The 23786-nt window shown below is 34.8% G+C and overlaps 1 protein-coding gene across 2 annotated transcripts in view; it reads right to left on the bottom strand.

The window, feature by feature from the left end:
• Positions 1-22665, bottom strand: part of LOC145939157 (uncharacterized) — a 42926-nt gene extending 20261 nt beyond the window's left edge. The window contains exon 1 of one of the 2 annotated variants that reach the window (XM_083043371.1): positions 22647-22665. The gene's annotated coding sequence lies outside the window, so the exon portion shown is untranslated. Of the gene's footprint in view, positions 1-1602; positions 2569-22646 lie in introns of those variants that run through there. The other variant, XM_083043370.1, reaches the window with a different exon arrangement.
• Between the last annotated feature and the right edge of the window lie 1121 nt (positions 22666-23786).

Consider the following 23786-nt stretch of genomic DNA (forward strand, 5'->3'; position numbering starts at 1 on the left):
ATTTAAACGGTTTCGGTTTCCCTTATTTATCAAAAAACCGAAATTGGAACCCGAACAGTTATTAAATATTTTATTAAACCGTAATCGAAACCGAACGCTAATTTTGTTTCGGTCCGGATCCTTGCTGCGAAGGAAAAAAAATTAAGAGGAAAACGCGCGAAAAAACGATGGATTCTCTTTTAAATTAAATATAAGACTTATCATCACCAAAACATGAGAATTTGTGCGTCTTACCTCTCTATTTATATCGTATTTTCTGATATCCGACGAAATATAGCGGATCACTTAGGCACGCGTATGTTTATCACGGAAATATGCGCGAAACCATCATCACGCAGAATCCGCCAAGGATAAATCGAGGTCACGATCGGCTTTAACGGTAATTCCTTCGTTCGGCAGTCACTTGGAAATCGTTGGGGAACGATCGATACTTAATTGCATCACGGGGAATTTCGTCAATTTCATTTAGCTACCGGTCTAACCGGACCAGGTAAATTCTTTCTCGAGCGGATAAAAGTCGTGCGCTTTAGTAACTCCTGTCTCTCACAGTCGTCTCAGACTGCTTTTAAGTTCATCACGTTGCTTAAAACATGGTCGAAGGTATCCTGCGCAGAAGCGCAAAAGAGCACTTATATTATCTCGTTTAGCTTAAAAATAGAGTTTGGCTTATAAAAAGTTTGGCTTATAGCTACTAATAAAAATTAGTAGCTATAAGCCAAACTCTATTTTTAAGCTAAACGAGATAATATAAGTGCTCTTATATAGAGCTTTTACAGAGTTCTGTAAATTTTCATACAATAAAATTATAATTTTATTGTGTTAATACTTGTAATTTAATTACAACTTTATTTTAAGAAATACAACACATTCTGAATTAATTCAGAATTAATTCTAAATTAATTCAGCATTAATTCTGAATTAGTTCTGAATAAATTTAGAATAATTAGTAATAATTTGATGATAATATTATTTCATAAAATAATTTTATAATCCGGACCCATATTAATTTGAACCTTCTTACTTAAAATAATCCTAAGAACACGTAATCAAGCTATCCTATTGCAGGATACCTTGTATGTATATATATATATATCTTTATTGCACTTTTGCACTCAAAAATGTAATTATTAGCAATCCTCGCCCTTTACTTCCTGAATACTAATCTCAATTTGGTTTATCATAATTTATTTAAAAAACACTTCATACTTAAAATTTCTCTCTCTTTCCTTTTCTCTCTCTCTCTCTCTCTCTCTCTGAAACCTTCTTAATTAATTTTTCCGAGTGTTTAAAAGAAAAAGATCGGAGAAAACGCGCTCCTCGAAAGTATCGCGAATCGAGAAAACTTTGTAACAAGTACTTGAAAAGGTAACATTCCCATTGGATCTCAAGTTTCAAATGGCCGAGAAGAGATGCTGTTAGCTACACCGAGAGAGCACTTTTTGTGCGGTCGCAAAGAATGGGGGGAAAAAAAAAAAAACTCCGATGGTTACTCGATTCCAACGGTATACCACTTCGATATCGAATCGATCCGGATTCACGGCGCGCTAGCGCTCCTTTCAGCCTCCTCCTCTCAGGATACGACTATCTCGTTCTTTTACTTACGAGAGAAAAAACAGATGGACGCGGTTGTGTCAGATCTGTCGGAGCAGCCTGGTGGTTCGCCAGCCGTTGAAACGCATCTCGGTGACTATCCCGAAATCAGAGGAATCCGCGTCGACGCGCCGGCATTCCTCTCCGGTCGGGACGCGTCACGTCATCTCGTCGCCCAACGTCCCTCCTTTCCCCTTATCTTCCGGCCGGTGGTCCTCGAGAGGAGCGCATCGGCGATATCGCTTTTCTCCTCTCCGAAGAAGCCGGATATTCCGACGGAAATCGATGCGTGGCAAGACGTACCGGACGCGCTTTCTTCTCCGGATCGTGTGTACGCCTAGATATATGTATATGTATGTGTGTGTATGCGTGTGATACCGGCTGCTGCCGGCGGATGAATGCGACGCGCCTTGAATGGAAAGAACGGAAGCTGTGTGCGTGCGCGTATTTGTGGAAGGCTCCCCTTCGATGTACCTGAAGAATCTCCCCTTACGATCCTCGGCGGTCCCGAATCGCCCGCGCCTGAATCTTCGATGATCTCTGATGAATCGTCGTTCACTCTTCGCGAAAAATGAAGAATTCACTAGCGTCGATCACTCGATCAACGAATTTTCTTCTCGAATTCGTCGACCTTGCCAGGGAGCGACCTTTCCGGTCACCTGATCAAGCTGGAAACTTGGACCAGCTAAAAACTTGGCCTCGTTCCTGAAGGTCGATCGCCGATCGAAAGGATACCCGTTTTGCACGCACTTCTACCTCACCAGCAGCAGCCGGCATACGTTCTCCACGATAACGTTCGCCACTCCGGCAATCGCGAATTTTGCCCCTCGCGAGATAGTCTGACAACTGATGATGTATAATATAAATATATATACGAGAGAGAGACGACTTGAGCCGCGTTTCGGAGCCCGAAAGGTCCGGGACGAAAATACTATGTCGTACGTCGTGTCGGCGTCTCGTTCCGAACTGCCGCCAGACGCCAGACGAAGTCTCCGACTAGGGGGCCGTTCGAGAGGATCGAGAGGGGAGCGAGAAAGAGAGAGAGAGATAGATAGACAGAGAAGTGGTCGATTGGTCAACTTATGTGGCTCCGACGAGAAGGGTGATGCCTCCGGGACCCTAGGGGCATTGGGGAACACATGGGAAGTCACGAGGGAGTAGCATCTGCACCGACCAAGAAGGAGACGATGCAATCTGTGACTTTGTCATGTGGCTTCTCAATATATTCGCGTGTCTCCGGTTCTTCGCGAGGCGACGAGTCGTGCATTGATGATGATTGACGCGAAATTATATTAAAACGCGATTTTTAACGCCTATCTTCCAGAACAATCTGATGACGAGATAAAACATATAGAAAACCTATGATAAATCTACCTTTCTGACAAAATCCAATTTTAAAGATGTTAATTGACAATAACACAATTTTCAAAAAATAAAATTCAAGAAAAATAATTATTATTCTCTGTAATTTTGTTTGAAATGTTAAATAGCAAGCCTTCGTTGCAATTTTGAATAATGATTTGTAAAAATAAGATATTTTCACATAACTTATAATTATATGGTATATGTACAAAGTTTTATTTAGTTTAAAATTAAGTATATTTTTGTTGGAGTTTTTAATATCTTTAAAAAAAATTTAAGTTGCGAAAATTAAAGTTAATAACATTTTTATGTTGAATCTATTATATTAAGATTCATCTACACGATTATTTGATTAAATGTATTTATTTATTTTTGTTCGTAATTCCCACATTTTCCGTTTCATCTAAAGCTTGTTTCTACGAGATATCGTTATAATTGAACGATGAAAGAGATTCTTTGAGTTGCTATCTGCCACAACCGGATGCAATAATTAGCCGAAACACGTTCCCAGACCTCTTCTTTCTCACAAACAGTCAGAACTTCTTTCTTCGAAAACCCCGAATCGTTGAATTATTTTCTCAAGTCCGAATAATCTCCTTATGTTTCGATAAAAATAATTTCAGCGCAATAATTTAAATGCTAATTAAGAAACATCCTCATTTTAATATGTCAATCCGTTAATTTATTGTAATACATATATTTCTTTATGTATAAAAAAATTGAAAAAAGAAGATTAAATGAAAAATAATCGCACAAAATTACAAAGATAAATTATATCCTTAAATAAGTAACACTGAATAAGTCTCTTTTTGATGATCTAAAAAATTAAATTTTAATTTTGTTAAAAAATAAACAATCGTTAAGGTTAATATTCGGCTTTTTCTAAATCATTCATCGGAAATTCTGGACGGAATTTCAACGGCTCGCCGGAATTTCCTCGTTGAAATTGCCGGGCGCTAACAGGAAGTCGGGCTGTAATTAACTATTCGATCGCATCGAAAAATTCGCACGTGGCGTAGGCGAAATCGGTTCGAAGACATCTATAGACGCCGAGATAATATACGGGAAGAATTACGAGTTGCAGCACGATAATAAAAGGATATCTCGACAAGACCTCATCATAACGTACACTATCCCGAGCTAACTTTCTCGATTGAATTTAATAAAGGACGAGTCATCATTTCTCTATCGAACGATCTTGATCGATCCAAAGTATCCGGAGAGTTCTCAATCAATTTTACCTCATTTAAAGCAATGAAAATACTATAATCGAATTTTTAACCATTGTATAATAAAATGTATAATTGTATAATAAAATGTATATTTCCTTAAAAGTGAGATCGATCTTCATTTTCAAAATTAATTTTTGAAAATATTTCGTTAGAAATCTAGAACTATGAAATATACCCGGAATTTTAAAAAATTGCAATTTTTACATAATAAAGGACATTGCAAAATTTACTTCTCCAGATTTTTCATTGCTTTAAATGACAGAACTCTTTCTAAAATTGATTAAAAATTCTAGAATTTTTCGGGGGAAGAAAAAAAAGGATACACATATCCAAAACTCTAATAATTAAATTTAATTAAATTTAAATAATTTAATTAAATTTAAATAATTTAATTAAATTAAAAATAACTTTATAATTTGAAAAAATGTAAGCCGAGAATTTCTCATAGAAATTTCGAAGATCTGAGATCATCGAACTGAGATCATTGAACGAAAGGTGAAACGAGTGACGAAACGAATTTACACGTCTAACAGAACGCGCGGGATTAATCTCTTGTTGTCGTGAAATTATTTCGTCTTACAATGGTATATAGCTATGATCATCTATCCAAAGTAAATCGATCCTTATGCGGCTAGATGCAGCTTTAATAACAACGAACCTCGAATCTCAAGTCTCTTGTAACAAGGATACTTTCACTTGTTGCTCGTGAATTAAAAGAATACTTTCGCAAAACGCTCGTGTTTGTAAGCTTTTTAGCTTTGCAAGATAACAAAGTGTATCTTGTGATCTAATTGTAAGATATAAACAGAACAAATCATGAGAGAATCATAAGAGCTTAGTGGATCAAATAAAGGCGCGTAAATTTACGATAACCTACTGATAAGAAATTGAACCTTTATTTCTATTTAATTCTATTTAATTCTATTTAATTTCTAATATTTTCATCATATCAAAGTTTTTCGTAAAAATTAGCGAAAAATTTTAAATACGCGCATTTTATTTTATGAACCGATTAAGGACAAAATAAGTCTTACAAGGGCGCGAGGAGAATGTCCTTCGATAAAATCTTGTTAAAAAATCTCCGACCTGTTTTTTCAATTTCGATCGAGCGAGCAAATTAGCGATCGGTGTCGAATGAACAAACTCGACGATTTCTTTTTTTTCAAGTACACTCGATTGAGTAATAAACCGAGTACACCTAATGGCGGATTGAACGAAAGAGAGCGGGTTCTCGCAAAATGTAGGTTACATACGCATCTCAACGTGGGCCAAGAATGAGATTAACATATGACAGAGTCGAAACGATATACGAGACGAAAATCTATCCACTTTGCGCGCGGTGATATCGCGGATAAGAAAAGCTATTTGAGGATGCGACATCGCGACTGTGACAGTTTATGATAATGGATAAGAGCTACGTACAAAATTTACTGTACAATGCATAGATAAAATAGAAAATTAAAAATATGGGCGGAACATGAATTGTGTGGGTTATCCGCCCATGTTATCCATAGCTAGATATGGGCGGATGTCGAAATTAGTGATAGAAATACATTGTATTTAGCACAAACATGAAGCTTATTTTGTTCGTATTTCAAGATAGCAAGCAGAAAAATGTACTGACATACATAAGGTACAAGAATCTATTAAAGTTTTATTTAGAAAGATATAATAAATATATATATAATTCATTATCAATTATTATAATTGAAAACAATTAATTATTAGTATAATTTTTTATTAATAAAAATATTAATAAATTAATAAAAAATATCATAAATTAATATGTAGCGATAGAAAAATTCATGCCGGCTATTGCATTTATTTGCTGCTATTTTAATGGAAGCCACTTATTCTTGCGCATTTGCGTGTCGGATTGCCAATCGCGCGACCCATCGTTGAAGAAAAATGACAGGATATATCCTTAAGTAAGGCCTTCCCAACGAAAGGAACAATAGGCTGCTCGCGGTCCGCGAGCCAAAGCCCGCAACTGGGACATGGCTGTCACGATCATCATTACGGACAATAATTGTTTCGAGAGATTTCCTCGATACACTCGCATCGCCGAGTATATTTGCTTTGATATACTAACTATTGTACAAGATGTTGCAAGATGCAAATCAAAAACAAAATCAAATTTTTTTTAATTGGTCGATATTGTAAATATTTTTTGTGTGTTATAACAAATTTATATTTTATAAAATTATATTAAATATATTATATTAAATATTATATTATATTAAATATATTATATTAAATATTATATTATATTATATATTATATTAAATATATTATAATATAATACATATAATATATATTATATATTATATTTTACAACTGTATATATAAACTGTGAGAAATAAAAAATTTCGTAATTTCATAAACTTTACGCGCGCGTTGAATCGATAGAATAAAATTTTGGATTTTTAAAATTTCTTGAAAGATTATCATTGAAATAATTGTTTACTTTCTTGTTTAATCTATCTTTCGCTAAATATGTTTTGCGGAAATATTTATACTGCTGTAATATTTATACTGCGACATACTTTATACTGCTGTAATACAAGAAGATTACCGCGTTTCGCTATATATATCCGTGACAAAATAATAATTGACACAATGATCAATTATATCATATAATGCAAACGTTGGAGAGGGCAGGGGAGGAGATAGTGCGTATTATATGTTAGCAGTATGTTGAAATTGTAATGTAATTGTTAAATGTTTAAACTCGTACCTAATCTTAACCCGTGTTAATCTGCATTCGCGTTTTACTTTATAATATCTTATCAGACATTGACCATAAATTTGTCCACTTAGACGGAACAAATGTGTAATCATCGTAAACTTTTATAGCAATATACTGCTCTCTAACTGTTATATCTACTTTTAACCTTAATATATATATATATAGCGCGGTTATGAGGAAAATATTTTCTCTTAGATTATACTACACACGAATATGTGGCTCTGCCGCTCGATAATTTACGATAACGTCTTCAGGCGGCGCAATTAGATAACCAGATTAAAAGCGGGCTTAACGGGGTCTCTAGCCGCTAAGAATAAATTCTTCATTTTTCCTCGCTATATATCGGAGCAGAGTTTTGTATTGCGAAAGTGTTAACGAGCAGTGTGTAGGATATGTAATTATTACTCGCGCTGTTATACGATCGTCCAGAAAATCCCGCTCGTCGCCGATGCCGTAATCGATCTGAGAAAGATGCCATGATACGCGAGAGAAACAGCTGTTACAATAGCTGTTACGAGCTGATCGAGAACTCGCAAAAGAGCTGACTCGCAGAAAAAAAATGTTTGGAATATTAAGAAATTGGGTCATTTTCTCCCGGACATTTATTTTTATATAAACGTATATGTACAATCTCGACACACAGTTGACAGCCTCGTTACGTTTATCTTTCTTATTTTATAATCAGCACATATATCCTTTGCAAAAACATACAAAAGAAAGGAAGACATAAAGTTAAAAAAAATTAATTTTTTTTGTAAATTTTTGTGTATATATATATATATATATATATATATAATTATTTATTTTATTAATTATTTTAATAAATATATATTATATTGTAATAATTATTTATTTTTCATGTACTGCGACTTTTTTGTTTGACAAAAAAATTCTCTTCAATTAGAGTAATTAGACGATGTAAAACAAAATTAGGAATTTAGGAAACGTCTTTCCTTAGTTGCATTGCAATGTGTGTCACACATTCTCTCTTTCGAAAACTCTCTCTTTCTCTCCCTTTCTTTCATATATAATCGATACACGCGACACACAAATACTACAATGCGAGATGCAACGCGATAGAGCTTATGCTTTATGGAGCGCGCTTTATGCAAGTTGGAACACCGCGATGAAATGTGCAATACGCGACACATATCGACGATAACGCGTGCAAAAGCGATATCGCACGCAAAGTGAAGCGATATCGCTCTGCTTCGAATCACGCTGATCTCGCGGATATACCAGGTGTCCCATTTTAAAGGACCCACTCAAATATCTCATTGTCAGAAACACTGCGTTAAATCGAAAAATGTTTCCTACAAAAGTTGTAGGGTTTCGAGGGGGACATAACATAGTAATATTCATTTGACCTTGGGCGGCGTCTCCAAGGTTAGTGAAGGTTAACCTTAAGTAAAGGTGAGAATGAATTTTGAAGAAAATAAAAAAATGCTTCAGATAAAAGTTGTTCAAATTAATTAGTAGAAAAAGATGTTATAATAAAAAATATGGGTTTCCATTTAAAAAATTTATTCTCACCTTCACTTGACCTTGGAGACGCCGCCCAAGGTCATATGAATATTACTTGTTATGTCCCCCTCGAAACCCTACAACTTTTGTAGGAAACATTTTTTTATTTAACGCAGTGTTTCTGAGATATTTGAGTGAGTCCTTTAAAATGGGACACCCGGTATACTACGTTCGTATTTCAAATATATCGACACGTTGTTTCTTTCCCATTGTGGAATGGGAATTTGTAAATAAATATCAACACAGCTTCCGCTTCTGGATTTTTCAATTTATCCTATTCCGTCCCGCACTTATAATTCCGAGTGTCCTTTTAACAAAATAAAATGTGTGCAGATTGTATTGATTTTCATTATTGGCGCTCTTACGTAAAGGAAATTAATGAAGTTCTTGTTACTATAAGATCTTGTTACTATAATATATGCAAACCAATGCGCGTTCTAACGTCTAACGCGAGAACCAATTATCGAGCAGATATAAATGAATCGGTTCTCTCATTTGATTCGTTCGCGAATTGCATTTATATCGCTAAATGATACAGAGGATACAAGAATATACGAGAATATCGTTTATAGACCACGAATGCATAAGGAATACATTTTCTCACGTCTCGCGAGTTTAATCGCGCGTAATTAGTGCGATTAATAGGTATTAGTACCGGAAAAGTAATATAAAGGCGTATAATCGGTCTCTTCAATTATCTAGTTATACAAGATTAATGAAAAATAATTCTGAGATTTAAAAATTAGAGAGCATTTATAATTTTGCAAACTCTTCCGAATTTTTCTTAATATTGAAAATTGATGTCGCTAGAAGATAAGTTCCTTGGTTAATTTGTCGTCGATTTCTTCCATAATAAAAATATTCGAAAATTATCAATGCTTCAATATATTTATTGACGAAGTATTTTCTACAATTTAACGATCGAAGAATTCTGCAAAATTAGTATTACTTCAAGATATAAATTAGAATGTGGGATATACTATTTAATGAATGCAGTCATTCAAATTTAAGTAACTAGCACATAGTCTTTCCACCATTAAGTTGTAAAAAACTTCTTAAACTCTTTGAGTTTAATAAAAAGTTACTTAAAGTAATTTACACTGTAACATTCATGAAAAATAAATTACTTTACAATTCTTACAAACATTATTAATAAATTGATAAAAATATTATTATTTTAATAATATTAAATGCGCAATAAAATCAAAATACTAATTACTAAAAATTAGTTAATTATTCATAATTTAATGTTGTTTAATTACTAAGAAAATACTGTCCATCTGCAATTAGTAATGTTATTTTTTTATAATAAATTAATAACAATCATGCGTATTAATGGTCTTAGTAATAACTTTAATTGTTGAAATCAAAGTTTTTCAACAATTTAAAATATACGTTATATGTTGTAGAAAGTTTTCTTTCAATATTGATATTTGTGACAAAGTATTCTTGCAAATCAGACAAATACATTCCACAAGATGCGAAGCGGAATTCTGTACTTTATATGAGAAAGCGCCGGTTTTCAGAATGCGAGTTTGCTTACTTTTATTTTTCCAAAGATTTATACCGTGAGGTAAATTTTATCCGCGATGATTACGCGACGATTAAGTAATAAATCGCGACGCGGAAGTTTAATTAAGAGTACAATGGACGTCAAGAAGCTCCAAGTAGCGTATACGCGCGTAAAAGTAGGATGCTTTTCCGCTTTCGTGTAAGAGAAACGAAAGTCTCGCGGCGACGTCGTAAATTTAAAGATTTAAGGACCAACGAGCGAATTAACATCTGGTACTGTTGCGCGGTTGAACAGACGTGTTACAAGAGACCATTGAGGTTCTCTTTGAGAATAGCGTCCTCGTTAATGGCGCAATTTTACGATCGGTACAGAACGGTAATATCCTTGGCTAACTATAATAATGTATCTGCGTAGTAATAAAAGTAGGTATATATCGCGAAATAATTTTTGAAAAACATCCGATACCTGTCAAATGTATCACCTTTTCTTATCACAAAAAAAAAAGACACGTCTCGTTTATTTGTCGCGTGTGCTCCATTTTCTATGCAGATGTATATTTTTATCTCTGCTATGCGCGATATTATAAAGTGTGTGTGGTCTCTTACGAAGAGAAATAACTATTATATAATTATAAAATGATTTAGTTATGTAAAATATCTTAAATATTTGCTCATTGAGTTTTTATAATTTTTACGTTTCTTCTATAAATGTTTACTCAATAAGTCCAATTTTAATAAAATCATATATCGATGAAGCAATTCATATAAATTAATCTCGAGAGAAATTCAAGGATGCGACATACTTTGCATTCTTAAAATAGTAGTAATCATATCATATTGCGCTGTCACTAATTTGCAAAAATTAACATATTCTATATAATTAACATCAGCAATAAATACTGTTATTTTTGGATGTCTGCTAAGAAAAAAACGCCATCGCGTAAAAGCTAGAGATCTACATAAAAGAACCGTAAATATATAACATTCGAATATTTAATTATCATAATGGGAAAAGAGCGAGTTATTTGTGTGAGACAAAAATAGAGGCTTGAAAAAAAATTCGACGTAACCGATAAAAACAAAATTAAAAACCGTTTAAGATATATGACTTAAGATATACGACTTATGTAAGAAACATCGTTTAACTCGAAATCGCACATTGTTCTGCCAACAGTCACTTATAATGTCATTTTTAATCCGCGATCGTATAAACGTGTTACGAATCCTGAGAGATCCTGTTCCAGGAGTAGATCTCTCGTGTAGAAATAGCGGCACATTTGATACATAATTACCAAACAACAACTACCGTTTAAGCCGCGTCCTAGAACGATCACTTGCGAGATCGCTCCGATCGAGAAATTGATTCTGATTTATAGATCTCTCCGCGATCTAGTTCCACAACATTTTCATCGTCCGGCTAATCATCCGTCATTACCGTTAATTCTACCGGTTCGCCATTAATCGCGCAATTTTGCGCGACCTGCCGATTATGCCGCGATTGCACCTTCGTTTCTCCGCGCAAATCGATCGGCAGAACCACCGATTTTCGTTCGCCATTTGCGAAAAATACTACCTCACGATGTTCCCTTCCTCGTCTCATTCAGCGCATTCGCGAAAGAGAAAGAGAGAGGGGGGGGAGAACCTCTTCTATATGCATGATTTCACAAGTATGATATACTCGGGAAAATTAGCAGACTTTAAATTTAAAAAATAGCTGCCAAAGCGAGCGGCTTCGGAATTATCAATACTTTAGAGTGTGATGTCATCTCTCACGAGTGTCATTAAGTCTTCCTCACACGCATCTGATGAATATCTGCAGATAGATTTTATCTACGTAATACGCGACGCTCACGATTCGTCCTTGCGAAATTCCTTGCGAAGAGAATCTTTAACGAAGCGAGCTTTATTAATACACTCGCGTTATGTATTCAAGTCAAAGTTCGAAATGCGCGATTGCTCGATAGTGCAATGACGAGTAAAACTCTTTTTCTTTTGAACAATATTGCACGGAAATACACACCCGCCCAAATCATATGTTATTTATTACACCATTAAATAACGTTGATTTTTTAAGTGCTTTGCTAACATGAACTGTCAATTTATAATAATTGAAATGCTGGCAAGAACAGCATAAGTTCTATTATTAAAAAAATTAATACAAGTAAGTAATAAATAATAAGATATAATAATTAAATAATAAATTTAAAAAATAAATAATAAAAAATAAATAAATAAATAATAAATATAATAAAAAAAATTAATAAATGAGTTAAAATTAAAAAGTATCGATTTATATACTGTTACTTTAATAAGCGATATCTTATATAAATCAACAATAAAATAACAAATAAAAGGATCAAATTGACGTCTTCCTACCTGATTGACCAATTCTTTCGTTCAATGTTTGTGTCTGATAGACGCAAACGAATGATTCATGCGCAATATATCGATATTGCAACACAAACATCTATAAGTAATCTTTAATCAGTTACGCTGAATTAGTTAGTTTAGATATCTATCAACGAAATCCCGAAAAAATTATAATGTGATTCTATTTACTATATCTCGAATACATCATCTTTTCGATAATCTCATAATTTCGTTGAATTAGTACAATTAACTTGATACATACAAATAATATCGAAGACTACGCGTATAAAAATTATATAAGGGACAAATCTATCTAACGAATTCGATTTCCAACACGAAACGATAAGGGGCATCATTATCGAAGGGAAAGAGTAAAATCGCGGATAATCTGCAGAAAGTTTCAGCAAAAAGGTCGACAAGTTTTTCGAAAGCGCGAATCTTCCGCTTCTCTCGCGAAAGTTTTCAATCTCGAACGTCTGCTCGGTTCTTTTTTTTCGACAGCTTAGAAAACGGCAGAGAAACTAAGACTGTGGAAATGATTCGATGATGACAGTTGCGGGCTTTAAGCCACGAGACGAGGATAGCGAACCGACGACGACGGCGGCGAAAGTAATTCAATTTCTAATTCGACCGCATGCTCCGGTTGCATCCCGGAGCGCATTCTGCGCTTCCGGACGGACGGTGAAGAAACGGCGCAAAAACTGCCGCGAATCTTGCGTAACCGGTCTTCCGTCGGGAAATGAATCGTAGCACGTAGCGATATTGAATATTGGATGGAACTCGGCGAAAGAGAAAGATTCGCGAACAAAATAAATTTGAATTACATTTAATTGAATCTTAACCGCAATACTTAATTCGCTCAATTTACAATCTCTCTCGTTTTATTTTATTTTATTCATTTTATGACTTCGTACATTTTATTTATTAATTTTATTTATTAATTTCATTAATTTTAAGAAGAAGCTACATAATTATGATCATCCACAGATTTAACCCTTCTGTCTCAATGCATAATTTTTCATTTTTCTATCAATATATATTCGGGATACCAACTGCATGTTTTCGTTTGTATTTTAGGAGGTTTCCAAATATAAAGTGCCTTTCTATTTTGTTTCGAACGGAGAAAAGTTCCAACATATTTTTAAGATTTGAAGTTTGCTTTTGGTACCCCGACACCCGTTCATTGCACAGAAGCGTTAATTCTCCAATTAATATTAATATTAATAAAATAAATAAAATATAAATAAATTAAATCAAAGTCCTGCAGAGTCCGTGAAGCGATCTAAAAATGATAAATGCGAATCTTAAGCCGTGCATTGTTAAAGTAACGCTTGTTCTTATCACAGAGCTACGTTCTACGCCATAAATTCGCGGGATACTGTCAGGGTGCGTGGAGAAAGGCGTTATCCTTTCTGCGCTCGTCGTGAATCACCGACATTAACGATAGGTCGTAATCTGGTTCTCTCCGCACCTCTTGCCTCATTTATCGTTCCTATACGCGCGTGCGAATCGGAAATAAATTATTTAAAACGCATTATTCTACCTATGGAAAACTTACGAGCGTAATTAATCGCCGGCAGTAGATATATATATTGCCGCTCGTTTCGCTGAATTATATCGGCGAGTTGCGTGCGCATTTTATTTAAAAATCGCGATTAACGAAAAATCGGCGGATCAAGCGGAGCGATTATAAATGGAATTTCGAAACGCGAATGGAAAAGATTTATTTTCTTGTTTTTGTAAACGAAATAAAATTTTCTCTTCAAAAATCCGTTATGTCTATTTTTGCGCTCATCTCTCGTCGAGCGCGCACGATTATAATATATGTCGACGGATCGCTAAAATTTCGCGCATTTCCGAGGCCCAGAGCGAGACGAGTTAAATGGAGACGCTGGATGTGAGTGACATATGTCATCCGCACACACGGGTGCCCCAAGGTTAATTACAAGCGAGTTTTGCCTCGGTAGAATTTTAATAGGGATCTCTCTCCGGCCACTACATTTATTGCATAATAAATATTTCAATGAGATATTTCGCCAATAAAATCTCTTTAACGTCGACGCGATGCTGCCTTTTTGCCGCTGGCAAATTAATCGTGCAGCATATTATACATAATACGCGTGCGCATATATATACCAACGACTTTGTTTTTGTATTCGGGATTCCTGGCGATGCTGCGACGCAAAGGTTACATGAAAAATATATATTGCTATGCGTTTGCGCGATTAATCATTAGACCGGTTGGCATTTCACCCGCGGTGTTCCTGAATAAGTTAAAGAGCGCGCGGATATAATAAAGGCCGTTTACCGTTACAATTAATTGCCAATTACCGATTCGTCGATGACGCACGTCGAAATAGTAATGGGAAAAAAAAAAAAAAAACGATGAGCATTCTATCTTCCTAATAATTTTGTAATATAATCGTTCCTCGCTGTTTAGTCTTTGCTTGCGCTAATAAAAGACATATCTCCGAGTATTGAAATATTCCGAGTATTCAATGCGTTTACGCGGATGAGAGATGATATTTTTCCGTCTTTTTTCCTTCCGTCTGCATTCCGCGGGTTTCTCGAGTCCCGAAAGGCAATGCATATTTGATGAAAATGCATGCCTAACTAAAGATTCTTTACAAAACTTATTATACTGTATGACCGTTATATATTATATGAACAAATACGAGTTAATTTTGCGATCGAATGCTTGAGATACAGAATCGTCGAACGGTTGTCAAAAAAATTAAAATTTATAAGTCTCATATCTTTTGGAAGAAATAGATTATTGAAATTTTACTGAAAGATATTTATACATCTAAATTTGAATTTTAAATTCATGGCCTTCGAGATCTTCACAGATTTTGTGCAAATATTCTATTGCAAATAAGACTAAGTTGTGCGTACTGATTCGCGGATCGAGCCGCCCAAATCGAAACATCGCACAACGTGAGCGATCTGAAGGGAAATCATTTTTATTTTATTACATAAACTTTTAATTAATATTTGTTATATTTAATTATTTTAATTAAATAATTACCTAAATTAATTTTATTTAATAATTTTTATAATCTTTAATATATGTGCATATGTATTTATTTGATATTTAAATTTATTTGACATTCATTCAAGCCTAATTTCTAATCATTTAATTACAATAATTATGTAATGATTAAATATAATAATTAAAAGATTACCTAACAAAATAAGAATTACTTCTCTTCAGATTGTGCTCGCACGATTTTGCGTCGCTCGCCAGTTTAATACATTGCGTGTTTATGTCTTGAAAGAACGAAAGGCGTCCAACATCGAGAGAGCTTCGCGAGACACGTCGTCGTCGAGATTTTTATCGGTCGAATACGGAAATCGCGATCGCCGATTGTCTGGTCGGTCGTGCGGGGTATCGCGAACAACGTCTTCGCGCTCTAATCGCGTAAGGTATTAAATCTTTCGTAACGCGGACGAAAGGTCACCGCGCTCTGAGAGATGCATCGGGAGAGAGATGCATATAGCTGCCGCTATCATAGCACGTATCCTTTCCCGCGGCCTTTCTCTTTCACTGTAGATGCACATACACCCTGCGCTTTCCCCTCGCCTCGCAGCGGCGCGAGTTCGATGTCGCGATCGCGGGCATTTAGTTTCGAAAATCAATACCAGACGAGGAGAAACGTCGTCGTCGAGGAGAGCCGAGTCCCTCTCGAGACGGAAAGATAGATTTCCATCTTTTACGGACGAGCGGGTCTCTCGTTGCTGTGCAACAGATGCTGAACCGGGTTCGCCCTCGATCTTACGCAAACGTCCGGGATGAAGTCCTGCAAGGGCAGTCAATGCCACGGTTTTCGACCCGAGAGTCTGCTTCCTCGTGCAAACGGACCGAGAGAAGCTATCCGATCGCGAGAAATCGCTTTAACACTGATACGCCTAATTAACGACCGTTAAACGTCTGCAATTAACGCGCGTCAAGGTAGCGTTTGTGCTACACGCTTCAAAGATTGAAAGCCAATGGCGGATGAAATAAGAGATTCGCCTTTTTTCCTTTTTTCAATAAAAATTTTTAATAATACTACACAAAGAATTTTCTTTTAGAATTTACCCTGAAAATCATGGTAACCGTGGGACAATATGGTATGGAAAGAATTTTATGAGAATTTCTCTGATTAATATTTATCACAATAAAAAATAATAATATCTATCACAATAAAATATAAAATATAAAATATGTTTGATTAATTTTCCTAAAAGTATGGTAAAATTAATCAAACATATTTTTAAAATTCTTTCCATACCATATTGTCCCACGATTACCATGATTTTCAGGATAAATTCTAAATTCTAAAAGAAAATTCTCTCTGTGTAAGGATGATTAAGAAATTATCGTATATTTCTAGTGTCTAATACCTTCGTTGTGAGGTGATTAATAATTTTCGTTTTTAATTTGATGCGATTTTAATTACAGGATTTCCTATTTCAATTTCAATACGACACGATTTTCATATAAAACATCATAAATGCAAAATGTTCACTATTGCAATATATATATGCAACAGCTGGAATTCATATTATTAGAGTAATGTAAAAGTACATATTTCACAATCCACATCCAAATAGGAAAGAGATATATCTTTTTTCTCCTTCTCTGATTGCTAGGTAGGATAAAGGACGAGTAATCGACACAACGGGAAGATGTTTTCGAGAAATACCGCGAGTCGTTATTATTCTTCGATTATGGCATGAAAAAGAATGAAAATTACGCGTCCATCGCGGCTGCTATATACCTACGTTTATCTCTCTTCGCCAAACAATAAGTGCGCTACTCCAATCCAATAAAGTAGGACTTACCAATCTAATCGCTCGCCAACAACGGAGAATTGCGGCTCGCCAGAGGATTTCTTTGTTACAAAAACGTCAGCAGCTACTCGGCTACCGGCAATATAATAAGTCGAGACACATCGGTCGAGTCCGTTATGCAATTGCATAACGTCCTGCAGACGGTCGAGGGGCCCACTTCGTAACGAGCCGGCCGAATTAGGACAACCTCTACCGAGCACGGCTACCGAGGACGCCGTAATGCACTTTAACGCTGATGCAGGCCTTCCTGCAATCTACTGCCGCGTATATAACGCGCTATTCGCTTTAATGAATAGAGTATGTATTCTAATCCGACGATAAGCGCTACGTGACGGCCGCGTTCAATATCAAAGTTCCCCGGACCGATTTCTGCCCTACAATCGATATCTGTTATTCGTACACCGAGAGAATTTTCTCTTACAATTACAATTTACCCTGAAAATCATGGTAATCGTGGAACAATATGGTATGGAAAAAATTTAAGAGAGTTTCTCTGATTAATATTTTTCTCACAATACAAATAATATTATCTATCACAATAAAATATAAAACATGTTTCATTAATTTTACTAAACTGCATAGTAAAATTAATCAAACATATTTTATATTTTATTGTAATAGATATTATTATTTTTATTGTGATATAAATATTAATCAGAGAAATTCTCATAAAATTCTTTCCATACCATTTATTGTCCCACGATTATCATGATTTTCAAGGTAAATTTTAAGAGACAATTCTCTCAGTGTGCGCGAAACAAAAAAAACGTTGTACGATATTTATTCGTCATACGAGTTTTATGAAACAAAAATTGAAATCGGGAGAGAGAAAGAGAGGATAATAGTACAGTTTAATTTAAAAAAAAACAACTATTTCCTAATTTTTTGTTTTCTGACGTTAAATACGATTTCAGCTTCCAAATTGTTTTATCGTCGAAATTTTGGAAAAATTTTTTTAAAATTTGTTACTTTTAAAGTTGCAAAAATGGGCTATTTTAATGTACATGTATTTTATCATATTATAGCTACGTATAAAAGAAGTTCTGTTACATTTATACAAAGTATGTTGTTAAGACTTTTAGTCCCGAAAAGAAATTTTGCAGTGTCGATTATGAGTAATAAAATATTAATCAATTAAACGTAGAATCTAAATTGCAGGAGTTGCGAATTAGATAATTAATAAGATCTGTCAAATAATGTTCAATTATCCTTATTCGAAAGGTTTAATTATTAAGCTATTATACAAAATGTTAAACTTTTCACGAATAAATTGATTAAACAACTTAAATGCAAGCGTGATAAGGTCAATTATCGAAAAACAAATATATATTGATATTTTCCTTTCTAATAATACTGTTTATCAAAGCTAAATATATATATATATATATATATATATATATATATGTACCTATATATATAATTTATTCATTTTAATGAGGTCTTTTGCAATAAAAATAATAGTGGAAAATGGAAATTGACATTTTAATAACATAATTATCTGATCACATCGACTGGCTAATTAAAATCTCAACATCTCATTGCTGTTGTATCTATGACGTCACACGTGTGTGTCGAAATAATAATAGGCTTGCTTAAGTCGATACTGCTACTGTCAGTATATTACTAATATATTACCAATACCTATACTATACACTATTTTGCACTAACACAAGGATTTTAAGGATATTGTATACGTATATATACACTCGTCAACAAAATTAACGCATATGTATTTTAAGTCAAAATTTCGCATAATTTCAAATAAGCATAACTCCGCTAAAAATGATTGTATTTGAAAAAATGTATGGGTAACTTTCATATGTAATAACTCCGCGAAAAAAAATCGTACAAACTTTGCTTTTTTTTTAAATTTGTAGTAAAAAGTCCACATTTTACGATAGTTATGATAAGATTTGCGAAAAAAATTTATTTCACCTCGTGGAGTGCGTCGAAGTACGCAATTTTTTTTAGACAAAGCACGTCCTTACTTTTGAAGCAGTGGCGTACGGGGGAGGAGGATAAATTAAAAATCTGACGAATGGTTTTTAAAGTAGAGACTTCAAGCTTGACAGTGAAAAAAAAATTTTTGAAATCCGATCATTTTTAGCGGAGTTATGCTTATTTGAAATTATGCGAAATTTTGACTTAAAATACATATGCGTTAATTTTGTTGACGAGTGTATATATCTTATATCGCATTATGTTATGTTGCGTATAAGAGAGTTGCCTTTAACGTCTTTCACACAATCGTATAGATTCTAACGAAACGCGATTTCGTATTGAACATTACGCATCGCAAGTGAAAACGAACGTGACGCTTTTGTATTCAATACGCGTTCGTCAAGAACGCGCGACTGCGACACGACTATTGTCGCGATGATGACCGGAAAAAGTAAAGATGTCTAGGACGGGCAGGCACGCGCGCGCGTTAGATAGCTTTCCTTATTCGCGTGAGTTACGCGGAGAGATCTAAGATATTTCTCTCTCTCTGTCGCGAGATTGGAAGTGTCGGTCGAGAATTGCGCAAGGCGCTAAACACGCGTGCCAACAATTAGACCGCGCTCCGTATAACGCAAGGTGAAACAGATTCGCGCAACTGCAGGTCGAATCTACGCGTAAATCAGCGGCCGTGAAGGCGCGAATGTCGAAACGACTCTCGAGATGACTTCGAATGCGAAATAAATCGCACGGATGACTAGTGCGGTAATAAATTAGCGCCTGGAACTAGCGCTAATGATAGACGTGCGAAATTTCGCGCGAAATAGCATATATGTAGATGGACACGTGAGAAGCTGATGTAAAATGCTGGACATTTTTTCCTATTCATTTTTACTTATTCATTTATTAAATCAAAAGGAAAGATAAGCCTTTGATATAAAAAAAGCATGTAAAATAATTGCAAATGAATTGCAATCGTAATATATACATATATATGTATATATATGTATACGCGAAATATTAAATTATATATAAATATTTTTAAATATAGAAATTAATTATTTATTAGATGGTTAATATGTCACAGAATTCTTTTCTTTATTTACTCGATTCTGCGATTTAATTTTATTGCGCGTTCTCAAATTGAATAATATTAATCGTCGAAAAGTCGGACGATAAATAATCAAATGCAATATATTTGCGACTCTAATCATCATTTAAAAAAAAAATAATTAACGTTCGTAAAGATCGCAATAAAATTTAAAATTTGGATTTCTGTCAATTCTCTTACTTGATTAAATGAATAATAAATAAATTATGCAAAAATTATGTGTTTCGAGACCTATCTCGCAATATACATATTATATCATCGTCAATTACTCATTAATTATATTATAGTCCGATAATTGATCGCAGTCGCGTTTAGAAAAGAAGTTCGAGCATTTCGCACCACTATTTTTCTGTTCGAGTGTCGGCGCGTGAATTATAACAAAACCGAAATATGTCAACAATAGCGCTGGCAAACAACACCAAGGCCGAATGTACTGTGTTATTAATAATTCGTTGCCTAAATATTTTACGCGCTATAATTTATATATGTACGCAGAATATTAAATTATTTAAACGCATGTGATCACGATCAATATGGGAAATTGCTAATATGATTAATGAGTTAATTGACTTCTATAATTACCTATAACTATATACATATGTATATCGCGAAGATATGTCTCAAAACGCATTTATCGCGTAATTTAATCATTTAATCAAGTAAGAATCGAAGTGATAAAAATTCTTTCAAATTATAAATTATTATTTGATTTTTTGACGATCTAAATATAATTCGGAGAACAAACAATCGAATCACAGGATTGAATAAATAAAATAAGGATGAGCTCCGTGATGCATTAATCATTTAATAAATAAGAATTTTTTATTAGAAAAAAGAGGTTATTATCGTTATTCAAAATACATGCCAAATTATTGATATGACCTCATATTAGATACGCTTCGAAAACGTCAAGGATAAAAAATAATGCGAAAAGGCGCACGTTAATCATTTGTCAGAATATGTGAACAATACGTGACTATCAATAAGTTTAAAAAGAAAGAGAGAGCATCAGCTATTTGCTTGCGTGTTTAAGATGATTTAGAACCGACGTATAGTCATGAGATTCGTTCTATTTAAATCGCGATCCATTCTAAATGACGCATAACGTATGTGTATATTCCTTTTAACAAATTCCACGCCGAAAAAAAGAAAACAAGCCAAATCCTACGCGTTACAAAGTTAGCTTCTATCTTGCGGCGATAAATTAGTCTACATCATCCGGTATAAATATTTGGAGAAAATTGATGGCTTGCAGGCATGATGCTCGCGGTATCGCGTGACTAGCAGCTCCATAAGATAGACATTCAATTTTGCAGAATAAATTTTACTAATTTTTCACAATTTCAGTTTCTCTCGAAGATAGAGCTTATGTAACAGCCTTACAAAAGACGAATACGCACGAAGTATTTACGTAACTTAAGATCAATACTAGATTTTATATATAAATATATATTGTGTGTGTATTTATATATAATTTTATTTTATATAAAAAAATATATATTTATTTAATTATTTATTTATTTTAATTGATATTTTTATCGCATTGTTACGTTACTTAAACGAGACAATAAATTTACTAATTAATTTGAAACTCTCACTTTTTCTCTTTCCGGCGAAACTTGAATTATTCATCGCGGGAATTTCGAGTCGATCGCGCGTTTGCCAAGATCCGTCAAGGTAATGCGATAAGTTTCGAGACGATGCGCGTGGCCTAACAACGTTAATGCGTTAATTATCGGACACCGTGCGACGTAATCGCGCGCGTCAGCTTTACTTGCGAGGTTTATCGCGTTACAGGAATGCGTTATCAGACACAACGCGACGTTGAAACGAAAGATGTTCGCGAAAGATCCTAAGGGCGAGTCTCGCTTTCGCGTGCGCGCACGAGGAGAGGCTCCTTTATGGAGAAAGCTAAGTTGGATGCTGCGTGCATCTCTCACGCGCATATTTAACGTGTAACTTCCTCGCTCGCGACGTCATCGGGCGTCGGCGTGAGAGATGCGAGGGATAAGATTCCGCGCGCGAACGCTTACGTAAACCCTTAAGAGTCGGACTAAAAGCCACTCAATTTTCCCCATCGAGCGTTTCGTCATTGTGTCTCCTGTCTCCCTGCAGCACCGACATAATTGCCTTTCCCACTATATGACATATCGGCACGACAAACGCGTTGTGTCATACTTTCGTTTTATTTTATCTTGTATTGCTAATTATACGCTTCAACAAAAAAAATTTTCCTTCAAATGCAGGAAAGAGGATGATCATTCATCTTACAATTAGTAGTTTCTATATTCCGGCCTCCAAATTATATCACAATTTTGAGTAATTTGCGGGTAAAGTTGCAAACAGGAGCCACTTATATTTTATAGTGTTATAGAAGGATGTTATACTTTCAATTCGATCAAAATAAACAATTTTCACTCACCGATAGTAGAGTTGTAGTACACAGCACACACGTTGATCTGAAAACATAATATTAAAATTATGTATAATATATACATGTGCGTGTGGGTGTATGTATGTGTGTGTACAGGGTGTTTTGAAAGTCTGGAAACGGTCGAATATCTCATGCAGTTTAGAAAAAAATATTTTTAGGTACTTTGCATACCTCATAGTGGCCCTGATGTTGCCCGATGCCTCCCTGGGCCTCCTCCTCCTCTCATGGTCCATGGTAGCATTCGCGACACTCGCGAAAACACGAATAATTACGATCGCCCGACCCTTTATACGGCACTCCCGACACGACGCGTGAATCGCACGCGTATTTCGCGTACATTGCGCAATGAGAAGAAACGACGCGAAAACTATAACCGCACGAATCAACGTCCGTTCGACACTCGAGAATCTCGCAGCCAGTAGCCCCGCTGTCGCGCGATGAATCTCCGAGCCTCCTCCTCCTGTTAGTAAATCTTACCTGTAATAGCAAATAAAATACATATATATAGAGATACTTAACAAATATAACAAAAATTATGTTTCTTAAAAGAAATTATATATTTATTTTGCATACCTTACAGTTGCCCCGATGTCGCCCGATGCCCCCAAGCCTCCTCCTCCTCTCTTGGTCCATTGGTAGCACTCGCGACACTCGCGAATAATTACGATCGCCCGACACTTTACACGGCACTCCCGACGCGACGCGTGAATCGCACGCGTATTTCGCGTACATTGCGCAATGAGAAAAAACGATGCGAAAACCGAAAACTATAATAGCACGAATCAACGTCCGTTCGACACTCGAGAATCTCGCACGCAGCTTATTAGCAATGCTACCTGTAACAAATAAAATAAAATAAAATAAATCATTACTATTTTAATTTTTTATAACATATTATTTTTTAAAAAATTAGCAAATTTTCGCTTTATTAATATTTTTTGACAGAAATCAGCTGATTAAAGCGTTAATTTGTTAATTAATTTTTAAAATAATATGTTATAAAAATTAAAATAATATGTTTTAATTAATATGTTATAATATTTTTGACAGTTATCAGCTGATTTCTGTCAAAAAATATTAATTAAGAATAAGGTATTATAACATATTATTTACAACATATTATTATTT

The sequence above is a fragment of the Prenolepis imparis genome, unplaced genomic scaffold (genome assembly GCF_030444845.1).
Source record: "Prenolepis imparis isolate NDT839.2.m4 unplaced genomic scaffold, iyPreImpa1.0 SCAF_7, whole genome shotgun sequence".
NCBI classification, from domain to species: Eukaryota; Metazoa; Arthropoda; class Insecta; order Hymenoptera; family Formicidae; genus Prenolepis; species Prenolepis imparis.